The 15,925-nt window shown below is 40.6% G+C and overlaps 1 pseudogene; it reads right to left on the bottom strand.

Moving 5' to 3' along the window:
• Positions 1-1,243: 1,243 nt before the first annotated feature.
• LOC122562926 (uncharacterized) lies at positions 1,244-12,894 on the bottom strand (annotated as a pseudogene).
• Between the last annotated feature and the right edge of the window lie 3,031 nt (positions 12,895-15,925).

Genomic DNA, 15,925 nt, shown 5'->3' with positions numbered 1-15,925 from the left:
CAAAATTAAATACAACTGCATTGTAAAGTAAGAAGGAAAAATGAACAGTATTAATATCTCATCATGGTTTTCCTAAAAAGCAATATCAGCATAAAAGTCCCTTCCAGATTCCTGAGGGGTGTTGTGTATTGGGGCTTTTTTATTCCCCTTTGGTGGTTGGTTTGGAAAGCTGAGCTCACTGTAGGTGACACTGTCTGAGTTGTCACCTGTGTGCATTGCCAGCCCACCTCTCAGTGATGAAGATTTCTTTTGAAACGCCAACACTGCAGATATGATTTCATCATTAATCAAGTTGCTTCCTCTCTCTCTCTGTCTTTCTGCTGTGTTCCTTTGAATGTGGTTTATGTTTGCATATACCAAGTTCTCTTCCACTGATGCTAATCCCTAAAATTGAAAAAAAATGTATTTTTCATTCACTGAAAGGTGATTTGTTTTATTATGATGAAAGAGCAATTTCTTGATTATTATTAATCAATATACAGTGATAGAAGATATTATAAATTATTTCCAGTGTAGAATAGGCAATGCAACCCACAGCTATGTCATCAACATATCTTGCTATTCATTTCACCCTCATGTGCTTACCAGCTGCCCCTCTGAATGGATTAGACTATTTGCCTAATGGACTCCTCATGGCAGTAAGCTCCACATTCTGACTCTCTTCAGATAAGATTTCTTCTGAATTCTCTGCTTCTTCATTCCTAGGGAGGGGTTCTGTCAAGTTGCATTGTGAACTTTAAGAGTGAATTTGATCAGCATGTGAAGAAAGATAAAAATCACACAACACCAGGTTATAGTCCAACAGGTTTATTTGGAAGCACTAGCTTTCGGAGCGCTGCTCCTTCCTCAGGTGGTTGTGAAGCAGGACCATAAGACACAGAATTTGTAGCAAAAGGTGACAGTGTCATGCAACTGAAATGATATATTGAACAAACCTAGATTACAGTGGAACCTCAATTATCCGAATGAGATGGGCGGACAGTATTTTGTTTGGATAATTGATTATTCAGAGAATCAATTTGATCTTAAACAAGGGAAGCCATACTGATCTAACACTGTGCTCTACTGGAGAATTTGTTTCAATCTATAATTTTGACGAGTTGCTATTTAAACAAACTAATCTTTGCATTCTGCAATTTGCAGGTTAAAGTGAGAACAACTAAACCCTTATCATCACATAAATATATGAAATCCCAGCATTAAATAAGGTCCCGAACAGCTTCTCCAATCATAAATGCATTTGTCAGTGTCCTCGGAACTCAGTGTCGTGATAGAAAGACAGAATCTCTGCTTCACTCATGCGTTTACTTTCTCCATCATTTTTCTCACGATCAACCTGGCAAAGTGATGGGAATAAAGCACTTACTTTTGCAAAGGGCTGTGTAACTAACCCTGAGGTAAATAAAAAACAGTCGCTGTTGGTTGAGGTGCTTGTGTTTCTTTGTTTTTGCCAACATTTTCTCATGTTCTTTTGTACAGGAAATCTGAATACACTTACCTGTAATGTTTTTAAAGGACCTTGAGATCTTGTTTGGATAATCCGAAATTTGGATAATTGATATCCGGATAATCGAGGTTCTAATGTATTTAAATGCCTTTCATCTTTCAGAATGGGTTGCAGGTTTCATTAATATGTAAAGCCCAGAATTTCTTTGAAATCATTCTCAAGATAACTTAAGGTTTTATAAAAAAAGGTAACATCTCAGCTCAGACAATGCATTAAATGTATGAGCTTAGAGTCTGCCTGTATCCCAGTCTTGAGTCAGACTGGTTCTATTTCCAAAGTTAAATTTACAAAATATTACATGGATTAGCTGCCTGCATTGACTGCCTGCAGATTGTACATTTTTTTGAGCAAAATAGAACCTTAAGTTATCTTCAGAATGTGACTTAAAAGAAGTTCTGGGATTTACATACTAATGTACTGAAATCTGCAACCCATTCTAAAAGATGAAAAACTTAACAACAATCTAGGTTTGTTCAATATATCATTTCAGCTGCATGACACTGTAATTATTTGTTATAAATTATTTGTCTTATGGTCCTGCTTCACAACCGTCTGATAAATGAGCAGCACTTTGAAAGTTAGTGCCTCCAAATAAACCTGTTGGACTATAACCTGGTGTCATGTGATTTTTAACTTTGTTCAGCCCAGCCCAACACCGGCATCTCCACACCTTGTGAAGAAAGCAGGAGTTGGAAGCTGGAATTGGAAAGGTCAGATGAAGAGGCTTGGGAGAGTCTTGTGTGGGGCATAAGAGCCAGCATGCAATAGATGGACAAAATAACTAATTTCTGTGCTGTGAATCCTATGTTCCGCAAATTTCTAAACAATATTCAGCAAGTTAATATTTATTATCCTTACCTGGTCATCATTAACACTCTTAACTCTCTGATTACACATGATGTAGAATGTACCTGAAACATTACATTGCAATTGTTCAATCAACTTTAACAGGAATACTAAATGTTTAAAATCTTCAAACTGAACATGTATTGAAGTGTACATAATCATATACTGAACTACATCACCATCACATCCATTATTCCCATCATGAGTCTGAGGTGTGGAAGGAGTCTTAGGAAGATATAGTTTGGAACATATGAAGGAAGTATGGGGTTAGATGAATCAGAAATTAGACCACACATTTATTCATCAAACTTTTACAGAATAATGATTTTATCAGAAATCTCTCATTCTTGTAGCACAGAGGTAGTGTTCCCACTCCCTAAACCAGCAACCCAGGTTCATGTCCTACCTGCTCCAGAGATGTTTAATAATCTCGTTGATTATGAAAGTATCCATGAAGTCATGGGGAAGGGCACAAAGTTAATATGATGCAGGAACATAATAGTAGAGGAAGGAGAATAAGCATTATTTCTTCAGAGGGCGTAACGGTGGCTCAGTGGTTAGCACTGCTGTCTCATAGCACCAGGGACCTGATTCAATTCCAGCTTCAGGTGAATGTCTGTGTGGAGTTTGCACATTCTTCCCGTGTCTATATGGGTTTCCTACGAGTGCTCCAGTTTCCTCTCAAAGTCCAAAGATGTGCAGGTCAGGTGAAATTGGCCATGATAATTTGTCCATAGTGTAGGGGAATGGGTCTGGGTGGGTTACTCTTTGGAGGGTCAGTGTGGACTTCTTGGGCCGAAAGGCCTGTTTCCGTATTGTCGGTAATCTAATCTGATATAATTTTCCTCCAGGTGCTCCGGTTTCTCTCCACAGTCCAAAGATGTGCAGGTCATGTGAATTGGCCATGCTAAATTGCCCGTAGTGTTCAGGGGTGTGTAGGTTAGATGCACTGGTCAGGGATAAATGTAGGATAATGGGTCAGGGTGGGTTACTCTTCAGAGCGTCGGTGTCGACTTATTGGGCTGAATGGCCTGTTGCCACACTGTACAGATTCTATGATAAATGAATGGTCCCAGGTTTGAGGAATTGCCAAGTGGAACATTCAATTTTCAGGGCAATCCCTTCAGCGTCTGCTAGGATGGAGATTCTGTAGAGTTCCCACATGCAGCTCCTGACTGTACTGGAATATCAGATGTCTAGCCATTAGAAGATCCAACCCTGATATTCTCTTTATTTTCAACTATAAGCTGTTGAGATGCAATGGAATAATTGAAGAGAAATAAAAACTCACACTTGTTGATTTGTCTCAGGTACAAAAGTAGAGTACACCAAAAACAACCAGAATGGCCCCCAGTACACCGACCACAACGTAAACCAGACTGGGATATTGAGAATAGAAAAGGGACAGTTTTAGTTCATAATCGATCCTTGGTTATTTGATGCAAGAACTACATTAAGAAAGACTTTCATGATCTCAGGACATCCAAAAGCAATGCAGGAAGTGAAATACTTGTATCAAATGTTGTATTGGCAAACATGGTATTCAATTTGCACAGAGTATGCTTCCACAAATAATAATTAGGAATTAAGGGTTTGCCCGAAACATTGATTTTCCTACACTTCGGATGTTGCCTGACCTGCTGTGCTTTTCCAGCACCACTCTAATCTTGACTCTGATCTCCAGCATCAGCAGTATCTAACTCCGCCTTGTCAATAACTGAATAACAACCGAAGAGCTGACCTATGATCACTTTCGCCTACTTCATTTACACAAACTTATGCAGCAAAAATGCAGATATGACCGCAAATAGAATTTATAAACTTTCAATGCATTTTGAATCAGGGTATTATCTGTTTAAAAACAAATGAATAACATGTGCTGGAGACCTGAATGAAAAACAGAAGTTGCTGGAAAGGTATAATCAGACAGTATCTGGGGGTTGCTTCGGATGTGGACTAGAATTGTGAAGAATTCTGCACTGAACTATTTCTGCCCAAATGTGGACTAAATCACACTGCGTTTCCAATATTCTCCATTTCTGACTGACACTTAAGTGGCACTTTCTCTTCATCACCATTGTAACTTCAAAGAATTATTTCCTCAGTGTTTATATCACACTTACAGTTCCTGCAGCTTATTTCCGACAGCTCAGGCTGATGAACTCAGGCTAAAGCCTAATGCTGCAAGCTATCTGTCCCTGTGCAGAGGTATCACTTCAAACCTTCCTTTTCACCAGCAGGAATGACACTATTCTGAAACGTCACTCAAGATCACAGCAGCAAGGTACGTTTGGCAAGCAGGGGACATCACACATGATGTAGTTTAATGGTGAAGTAATGAAGCTGAGCAATGCCATCTGAGGGCCAACAAATTTGTGCTTTTCAAAAACAATTGAACCTTTAATATGGAACTAACACAGGAGCCCAATATAAACCCAGCACCATTTTCATTTCCAAAATAACAAAACCTTTCACTTATGTGGCTAAAACTGTTAAAAAAAATTGTTCATCTCGCACATGGAATCAAAACAAATAATATCATACTTTTCATGGGAATTCTTTCCTGGGGACTGGTTTTGACTGGTCGAGAAATTTCCACTTGTAATTGTGGAATGTGTAGTTCCTGGTGATGTTGTTGACGAAACAGCACAAGTATATTGTTCACCTGTTAAAACAAGGGAATGATGTTCAGATTCATCTCCCTTTCTCTTGTTGTTACCCAAGAGAACTTTATGAACAAATGGAACCTCATTACTTGGGGAAAAGCCTATTTGCTAGCATGGAGTTTTGCATTATTGTCCCTTCCCTGGTAACAATGACACATATAAGTGGGCTAATTCTACTGAAAATGTTAGAGTGATAGTCAGTGCGGAAATAGATCCTTTGGTTCAAATTATCAAACAAGTTTCCCAAAATAAACTAGTTCCACTTGTCTGCCTTTGGCCCATATCCCTCTAAACCTTTACTATTCGTGTATCTATCCAACTGTCATTTAAATGCTGTAACTGTACCTCCATCTACCAGATTCTCTGGCAGGTCATTCCACATATGAGCCACACTCGGGAGGGGGGGTGGGTGGGTTGTTGCACCTCAGGTCCATTTATCATTTTTCTCCTCTTTCATTACACTTATGCCCCCTCACTTAGAACTCTCCATTTGCTCTGCTATTCATCTAATTTATACACCTCATGATTTTCTAAACCTCGATAAAGTCACCTCCCAACCTCCTCCGCTCCAGTGAAAAAAGTCCCAGCCTATCCTTATCACTCAAACCCTGCAGTCACAGCAACATCTTAGTAGATCTTTTCTGAAATCTCTTCAGTTTAATAATATCCTTCCTAAAGCAGGGTGACTAGAACTGTACACACGAAACCAAAAGTGGCCTCATCATCATTCTGTACAAGTGCAACATGATGTTCCAACTCTGACAGTCAATGATCTGAGCAACGATGGTAAACATGTGAAATACCTTCTTACCACCCTGTCTACCTGTGATGCAAATTTCAAAGATCCTCTGAGTTTCTCTGTTCGCTAGCACAATCCAGGGCCCAACTTATAATTGTATAAGCCCTGTCCTTGTTCATTTTACCAAAAGGCTATAGCTCTCATTGATATAAATTAAACTCCATCTGCCAATCCCCAGCCCATTGGCTCAACTGATCAAGATCCCTTTGTAATCATAGATAACCTATATCACTGTCAACAATACCACCAATTTTGGTGCCATCCATGAACTTACTAACAATGTCTTCTAATTTCTCATTCAAATTATTTGTATAAATTACACTGATCCCTGCAGAACACCACTGATCACAGGCCTCCAATCCAAACAAATGACCCTCCATCACCACCCTCTGTCTCCTGTCATCAAGCTAATTTTGATTCAATTGGCAAGCTCACCTTGAATCCCATCCCTAACTCTACGTATCAGTCCAATGTGGAACCTTGTTATAATCCATATAAACAACACCTATGCTCTGCCCTCATCATTTTTTTGGCTAAAAAAAATCAGTCAAGTTTGTAATACACAATTTCACACACCCTAATCAGTTTGTGGCTCTCCGTATGTATGTAAATTCTCAAAATCCCCTCCAATAACTTACCCACCACTGATGTCAGACTCAAAGATCTATAATTCCTTTACTTCTCCATACAGCCTTTCCTGAATGAAGGGACAACATTAGCTCCAGTCATCCGGCACCTCACACGTGATTGTGGATGACACAAATAGCTCACCTCGGGGCCCCATAATTTCTTCCCTAATTTCCCACATTGCCCTGGGAGACATTTGATTGGGTCCTACAAATTAATCCATTGTTATATATTTTAAGACTTTCAGCACTTCTTCTTCGATAATGTGGACTGTTTTCATGACATCAAAGTTTATTTCCCTGAGTTCCCCAACCTTCCTGTCTTTTTCCACAGTAAAATGTTCAAAATATTTGTTTACTTTCTGTCCTATCTACTGTGGTTCCACACAAAGATGCTCTTGGCTACTTTATTTCCTGAATCTGAGAGCTGATGTGTTACATCTGGATTTGTTAAAGGCTTTGGGCTGGTAACTAACACCAGATATCCTACGTGTTTAAAACCACAGGTTTCACATGGAGCTGTCACTTACTGATACAGGCAGGGGTTACTTATATCCTGTAAGCTTGCAGGAATAATGGGAAACTTATCCACAGGCACATACCCACCATCTCCTGAACCGTATGTAGCCATGAGGCAGAAAGATGAGGTTCCCCATCTCTGAGGAGTACTCAGCCAACACGGCTTGGGTGTGTTTTAAATGAATTACTTTGGCAACAATTAACCTGTTAATTCATTATCTTTTAATCTTTAATGGCCAGCTTTTGTTGCCCATTCCTAATTACCCCTGACTGAGTGACTTTCTAAACCTTTTGAAGAGGGCAGTTAGGAACAAACTGGAGGCCCATGTAGAGCAGACCTGGAAAGGCTAGAGATTTCCTTCCCTAAAGGACATTAATGAATCAGATGGGTTTTGGTACATCACAGGATCTGAGGAGATGGAAACAAACAGTTGGAATGCAACAATATCTCAAACTTAAATTGCAGCAGCCAATAGCATTGAAATAATTCTATCAAAAATCTGATTGTTTTTAGTAACATTGATTGAGGAATGAATGCTTGCTCGAACACCAGGAGAACCTCTATTCTGTAAATAGTTTACATATGGTGCCATTCCTAAAGGGGGAACAGGTTCTCAGTTTCTCACCTCATCGATACTGTCTCACCTGCCACAGCACAGCATTACTTCTCTCTGCTGGGCAGTGGGATCCAGCCGAATTTTAACCCCGAAGGGGAACTGGAACCCCCAACATGCTGCCATCAGAAGTGAGAGTGCAGCCACATGAGCTGCTGCTGATAGTTCCAAATACAGTTCCCGGGTGTCACTTCGACTTGATGCTGACTTGCTTCTTCTCTGACAGCTCAAACAGATCATATCAGGAAATGGCTGCAGGCAATATTTACAGATATTTCATTGTACAACTGATCTCCACTCTATCCCCAATATCTGTCCAAAATCTGGATACAACAGTCACGTGCAGAATTGAAAATTCCATCTGTTAGAAAAATGCAACTTGTCTGTCAATTAAACATTGTTTTAATCTGTGGGGATTATTGGAGTTTTTGAAATGTTTATGCATGCTGTGGATAATATTTTATGTACCTGTTTATTTTCCAACTGCAGTACAGAGTATTGGTTTAAATCAGAACTGACAATGAAACAAGTGGAGTGCATTTTATAACTTACAGTTTTGCAGAATGAGATGTTAAACATGTGCATCACACTTACCGATGCAATTGGCATTTATTTTATAACTGCAGTTCTTCTCTGTTACATTATTGACTGAGACATGAACAATTTCACTGGGTTTTGTTCCCTGAGTATTTGAGGTTGTGCAGTAATATTGATGATGTTGCCGTGTGAAGGATTGACAATGTAGATCCAGTTTATTGGTGTCAGAGATCTTTGAATCTTGAGATGGGGTCTTCTCAGACCATGTGTAGTGAATGGGGACAGATCCCTGGGCAGACTCACAGGAGACTGTCATTGAGCCCCCAGAACATGAGACAGTAAGTGGGGATAAATATCGAAGTCCAGGAGCAGAGGTAGCTTCTGTGGGGAAGAAACAATTATTGAGAGATCAAAGATCAAATATCCTTCAATACTTGGCCAGTTTTCTTCCTGGATAAAACACTGATCAGATATATCAGCTGAGAGTAATTTAAAAAAGTCACTGAAACATTTACCATCAGAGATGTGCAGCTCTACATTAAACATTGGGTCAAGGCCAGGAGTCTCAATCCCACAGCTGTCTGTACCATCCTGCATCTCCCCATTGAAGGTTCGTGATTGTGACAAGAAATATTCCTTGTGTTTGGTTATCAGTGATTGATATTCTCCCATTTGGCCAATTTGTCATTGCTATAACCTTACACTGACGAGTCCATCCTTGACACCGATATTTCATGTTTGATTGGTACTGCTGCGCTTCGGAGTGACAAGATATTGTGATTGCTCTTCCCAAAATTCCCGTTATGTGTTTCTCTGTCCATAAAGCATCTGAAACTGAGGAGACAATATTTCAGAAATTTGACTGGAAAAAACTCCTTAATACATTTTAATCAGCTACATTGCATCTAGCTCATGGTGAAGTTAATCCCTTATCACAGCGTCAGGCTGTTCCAAATTCCCAGGGAATGATTGAAACAGTTGGGATATTTTCTTTCCCCACTGGTCGAGCTTTGGGACAATCTTGAAATTGGGTTTGTGCTGCCCGCAGTGGGCTCTAACTCCAACGTGTGTGACATCATCGAAATGTTTCCCCCCCCGGAGAGCAGCCTGAGTGACAGGCCTGGATTGGAGTTGGCTGGGGATCAGTGTGAAGGAGGGCACAGATGCTGATTGGTCCTTACTGTGACTGGAGGAGAAGGGACTGTGTGTAGACTTATGGTGGGCTCAGGGGCTACATTTCCAAGGCTCATGGGGCAGATACAACAGGTGACCCAGGAGGATGATGGGAGACCTGATGTGGGAGAAGAAGAGAATTGAAGTTCAGCAAGGGATGGTTCACGATGGGAGAGAGACATCAATGTGGAGGATCTTGAGGGCAGTAAAGGCAGGATGGTTTGTAATCACACATTGTTGTCAGTGTGAGGAGAGAAAAATAACAGAATTATTTACTGATTTTGCTGAGTGTTGCTTAATGAGAAAATATTTAAATTGCTGCCACATTGTGTCCCGGTGGGGAAGAGGAGCAGCCTGTTGATGACGGGGTAAATTTACTTCAATAAATAGCAGACTAACAGGCTTGTTGGGAGAACCGCCCTTTGTGTGGGGAAGAATTTTCAAGCAAAATGACAAAAAGGGTTTTCAACCTCAGTGAAGAGGTGGAGAAGAGAGAAGAAAGGGAGGAAGATACATGAATGATGAAAGGTGATGAAAGCCAGGAAACAGAGACCTTATTGGATAAAGGAAGCTTTGAAAGAAAGAGAATTGTGAAAACAGAGGGATGCACACTTCAGGTTTCTATCTGTGAAGTATTCTGTATGAAGTTGGTGGGTCAGAGCCACAACATGTTTCAGGAAGGTTTCATGTAACAAAATTCATTGCGTTGTAGCCTAGAGTCAATGCAACATGGGAATTTTAATCTTGAGTGTTTCAAAATCACTAGTGGAGAGATTGCAATGATGAACAATACTTTTATTGCAGTGTTACATTGTAACATGTAAACCAATGGGATTGAAAGATAGTAGCTGGAACAGAGCAGCAGGTCAGGCAGCATCCAGGTAACAGGAGAATTGACATTTCGGGCATAAGCCCTTCTTCAGGGGATTCCTGAAGAAGGGCTTATGCCCGAAACGTCGATTCTCCTGTTCCCCGGATGCTGCCTGACCTGCTGCGCTGTTCCAGCAACACATTTTAAGCTCTGATCTCGAGCATCTGCAGACCTCACCTTCTCCATTGAAAGATAGTAAACAACTTGATTCAAGTTAGACTGAAAGGAAAAAAAGCTTTTTTATGCAAAGAGAAGTGTAAAACGTCCATCTGCTTTTGTGACTGAGCCTCACAGATGTATACTTAATGAACTGGATTTCTAAACTAAAATAACAGAAATAAAAGCAAACTCAAGATGTTTTGTTTGAGGCCTTATTTCCACCCTAGTTTTAGTGGCTACTGAACATTGAAAATTTTGGACAAATTAAGGTAATTATGATGCTTTATTTTTGATTTAAAATCAACATTATTTATCCTTTTTATTTAATTAATAATTAATGCTACTCTGAAGTATTTGGGAACTCTGCCACCTGGGATGATAATATGTTCGGGAGCGGCAGTACATTTTGTAATGTTGTTCAGGTATGCATGGGACCGACAAAGCAAATGCTGTGTCTGTTTTCTGCAGCTTATCACTTGCCTGAGTTATTGCAATGTGAAGGGTGGCAACCTGCATTGAATAAACATGACTTGGAATCTCACCCAGTCCTGCTCCCTACCCTGGGTATGTTGGAAGGATTCGCAGGTTGATAATGAACCTGTTTGGTTTTGTGAGAATACACATTCCTTTGCAAGAGTGCTGAATGAGAATCAAACTCTCAGCATTTGACACGGCAATAACAATGTTACCCATTGTGTCACAAGCTCTGCCTTTATCCCTTTATACATCTTCAGCAATTTAAACATTTCCACTGCATAAACCACACACTGGACTTCAAGAAACATTGGTTTCTAAATATACAACTCAGATGATCACTCACCAGGAATGGAACAAAAGTCTACATTGATTTATTCACAAAGTTCATGATGTCAGTCTCTCAGCTCTGTTCCTCACTTTGAAATAAGTGTGGACTGCAATGTCTACAAGACGTTAAATGAGTAAGAGGATATCGGAAACCAGCTTCTGAGACCACAGTGAGCCAGAGAGTGGAATTTAACCCTAAAGACATTTTTCTTCGATCAGTTATACTCAACAGAAGAACTAACTTCATATTCATTGAAACAATAGAAAATTCTGAAATCAAGACAGTTAATGCATTAGGTGCAGAGGTAATGTTGACCCAAGCTTAGTATTTATAGTGAAATCCCAGGTGAATGATTACTGGCTTATTCTCTCATGTTCTCAAATTTCAACAATAATTTTTGGCAAATATAGATTTCTTTTCCAAAAATTAATCATGCAGCTAAAAAAGAACTGTTTTGAATATTTTGTCTGTTTGCAGAATCTGCCTCCTGTTAGCGTTGAATAATTATTGTGTCAGGATCTGAACTTCTAGATATGCAGGAGAAGGACACCCTCTGCTCCATTTCCACTAGATCCAAGGAAACAAGACATGGGGCCGATTTCAGGCAAAGAAAGGAACTCAACAACAGAGAAAAAATTCAGGGGGAAGTGAGCTGTGATTGAGTAACTGGGAGTGAGCTTCAATTCCAAGGTGAGGATCCCTCTGGTGAACCGACTGACATGGGGCTTTGTATTCACCAGGACATGGTTGATGATGAGTGAGTCTGGTGAACCATGCTGGGTTTCACCTTTGAGAAGATCAAAGGGACTGACACGCTTCATCAACCGTGCTCATCCCCAGCCCCAATGCTGAAGGCAGTGCCCCCACCTTAACCTTTAATATGGAAGGAGAGTCACTGGAGTCATTACCCAGAGACTGAACCAACGAGGACCATCGCAATGCTCTGTCTGGGAAACAGAAACAATACGTTGGGTAAACTCCTGGAGAACACTTGGAAACATTTGGGAGTTAATATCCCAATGGGGATGAAACCCCTCTGCTGTCAGGTCACCAGTGTCTGAGGGTCAGAAACAGAGAGCAGAGATCCCCCAGCCCCTGAATGACATGGACACTGTAGAATCAGTTGGAAAAATAGACCAGATTGAAAAATATGATTCTGTGATGAAACAGTGATGGCAGCAGTTATTAACAAAGTGAAGAATATCTGATCTAATTGTCAGGGGTCCTGTAAAGTGACTTGTTCAGTGTCAAAGCCATATCCTGGTAGACGGGCACTCAGCAGTTTTTAAAAGACCGTTCTTCTGAGACAAACAATTGCAGGACCTGGAGCTGCCACAAATCCCCTCCCCCATTCGGATGGATGTCCCATTTGCTCTGGAATGGTGCAGTGATCCACCCACAACATGGACATGAGCCTGTCCCAGGAGGTTTCCTTCCCAGAGATTGTGATCAAAGGGCTGGGTCTGAAAATTCTCAATACAGCCTTGAATGACCCAGAGTGCACCACCCACAATATCCTGTTTATTAACACTTACTCTCATTGTACATCCATGGGTATTTATCACACATTCTCCTTGATAATATTTGCATTTTTCTTATAGTGCCAAATGACAATGAACATCAAAACATGCAACAAGTGTGGAAACGTATTTTTTACACCTCAACTTCTCAAAATGGACAGCACAGTGGCTCTGTGGTTAACACTGCTGCCTCACAGCCCCAGTTCCCTGGGTTCGTTTCAAACCTTGGGTGACTGCGTCAATTTTACTCATTTTTCGTCTGTCTGTGTGGGTTTCCTCAAGTTGCTAAAGTTTTTTTCCCACTGTCTACCAATATGCAGGTGAGGTGGAATGGTCATGCTGAATTGCCCATTGTGTCTCGGGATGTGCAGTGTCAGTGGGTTAGCCATGGGAAATGTGTGGCTATGGGAACAGAGTGGGGTTCTGGGTCTAGTGGGAAGTTCTTCAGAAGGGGCCAAATGACCTCCTTCTGCACTGTAGGGATTCTAGAATTCTCAGTTACATTCCTCATTGACCAGGAACCTGTTGAGGGTTTAATGGAATGGACCCAAACTGAATGTGTGTTCATTTACAATGAGCCATTCACATGCACCATGCTGCAGATAGAAACATTTTTAGAAATAAAGTAATTTTGGGGGGAAAATTATTTTACCAGATTTAAATTTTAATTTGATAAAATTTTTAAATTATTCAATTCCTTTGAAGTTAACTTGAATTATAAGATGTGTGATAGAAATTCAAATTATTCCAGAATGATAGGTGGATTTGCAGCTTTCTAAACACAGTGAGCTGAGAAGTACATTCACTTCTTTCAAAACCTTGTCATTAGTGTGTTATTGAATATGGCAAGTTGGATTCATATAGCATCTACAAAAATGTAAAACTGGAGGAGAGATATAGATGAGTGTAAGTTGGAAGATTCAATGCCAGCTGGAATGATGTTGGAATGATTGAGCATGAAGCTAACAACATCATGAATGAGTTGATGTGCGTATGGGTGTGAGAGAAAGAGTGTGTACATAATAGAACACAGAATATAGAACGTTACAGCACACTAAGTGCTCTTCAGTCCTCGATTTTGTGCTGACCTGCGAAAATAATCTGATGCCCATCTAATCTACACCGTTCCATTATTATCAGTGTGTATGTCCAATGCCCATTTAAATGCCCTTAATGTCGACGAGTCTACTACTGTTACAGGCAGGCCCTTCCACATCCCTTCTACTCTCTGACTGAAGAAACTACCTCTATATTTGTCGCAAATCTATCACCCCTCAATTTAAAGCTATGTCCCCTCGTGTTAGCCATCACCATCCGAGGAAAAAGGCTCTCACTGTCCACCCTATTTAAAGCTCTGATTATCGTATTGGAGCACTAGTCAGGGTGTAGAATTCTGGCGGTGAGTCAATGTAATAGACATCTCCCTCCCAATGACAAAGTTCATGAACTTTTTGAAGGCTTTTGGAAGAGTTTGTTAATGTCCCCCGTTATAACACTTGGTGATATATTCCTTGACTCCTGAGTTATTTGTCACACAGTTCCAGGACTATCTGGAATGTTCCGTGGTGTAGAAACGTTAGCTCCAGTTTACAGCAGTTTAAATGATAACTCTTTTTCTGGTCCTTTGCAATGTGCCCTGTAGATTAATTGACAAAGCTTCTCTCAGTTTTTGCCTGTCCTAGGGAGAGGTATATACCACAGGGTCAGAGTTATAGCAGGGGGCAAGTCAATTACAATGTGATTAGACAAGATTGAAGATACATAGGATGGGGAAGGAAACTTCAAGGGATGGGCACAATTGAAATGCGTAGCTTATTCAAGGAACAGCTACTGTGGATCTTTGATAAGTATGTACCTGTCAGGCAGGGAGGAAGTTGTTGAGCGCAGGAGCCGTGGTTTACTAAGAAAGTTGAATATCTTGTCAAGACGAAGATGAAGGCATATGTTAGGATGAGATGTGATGGCTCAGTTAGGGCGATTGAGAGTGTCAGGGTAGCTAGGAAATACCTAAAGTCAGAGATAAGAAGAGCCAGGTGGGGACATGAGAAGTTGTTGACGTATAGGATCAAGGAAAACCCTTAGGCTATCTACAGCTATATCAGGAATAAAAGAACAACTGGAGCGAGATGAGGGTGAATCAAGGCTAGTAGGAGAAATTGGTGCGTGGAGTCAGTTGAGAGAGGAAAAGCACTAAATGATTACTTTTCATCAGTATTCACATTAGATAAAGACAATGTTGTTGAGGAGAATACTGAGATACAGGCTGTTAGACTGGATGGGATTGAGGTTCACAAGGAGGGGGTGTTAGCAATTCTGGAAAGTGTAAGAATAGATGCGTCCTGGGCCAGATGGAATTTATCCGTGGATTCTCTGGGAAGCTGGGGAGGAGATTGCTGACCCTTTGGCTTTGATCTTTATGTCACCATTATCTCCAGGAATTGTACTTGAAGACTGGAGGATAGCAAATGCTGTCCATTGTGCAAAAAGGGAGTAGAGACCACCCTGGTAATTATAGACCAGTGAGCCTTACTTCGGTTGTTGGTACAGTGTTGGAAAAGGTTATAAGAGCTAGGATCCATAATCATCTAGAAGTGAATAAGGTGATTAGGGATAGTCAACACCAACACAGTTTGTGAAGGGTAGGTCATGCCTCACAAACCTGATTGAGTTCTTTCAAGAGGTGACAAAACAGGTGGATGAGGGTAAAACAGTTGATGTGGTGTATATGGATTTCAGTAAGGCATTCGAGAAGGCTCCTCACGGTAAGCCTTTGCACAAAATACAGAGGCATGGGATTGATGGGGATTTAATGGTTTGGGTCAGAAATTGGCAAGCTGAAAGAAGACTGAGGGTGGTGATTGTTGGGAAATATCCATCCTGGAGTTCAGTTACCAGTGGTGTACCACAAGGATCTGTTTTGAGTCCACTGGTGTTTGTCATCTTTATAAATGACTTGGATGAGGGCATAGAAGGATGGGTTAGTAAATTTGTGAATGACACTGAGTTTGTTGGCATTGTGGATAGTGACGAAGGATATTGTATGCTACAGAGGGACATAGATAAGCTGCAGAGCTGGGCTGAAAGGTGGCAAATGGAGTTTAATGTGGATAAGTGGGAGGTGATTCACTTTGGAAGGCGTAATAGGAATACAGAGTACTGGGCTAATGGATAGTTTCTTATTAATGTAGATGAGCAGAGAGATCTCAGTGTCCATGTACATAGCTCCTTGAAAGTTGCCACATTGGTCGATAGGATTGTTAAGAAGTCATACGGTGTGTTAACG

Source organism: Chiloscyllium plagiosum, unplaced genomic scaffold, assembly GCF_037043375.1.
Source record: "Chiloscyllium plagiosum isolate Xiang-an unplaced genomic scaffold, Cpla_swu_hap1 HiC_scaffold_26, whole genome shotgun sequence".
Classification (NCBI taxonomy): Eukaryota; Metazoa; Chordata; class Chondrichthyes; order Orectolobiformes; family Hemiscylliidae; genus Chiloscyllium; species Chiloscyllium plagiosum.
This window is presented reverse-complemented; position numbering and strand designations above follow the sequence as displayed.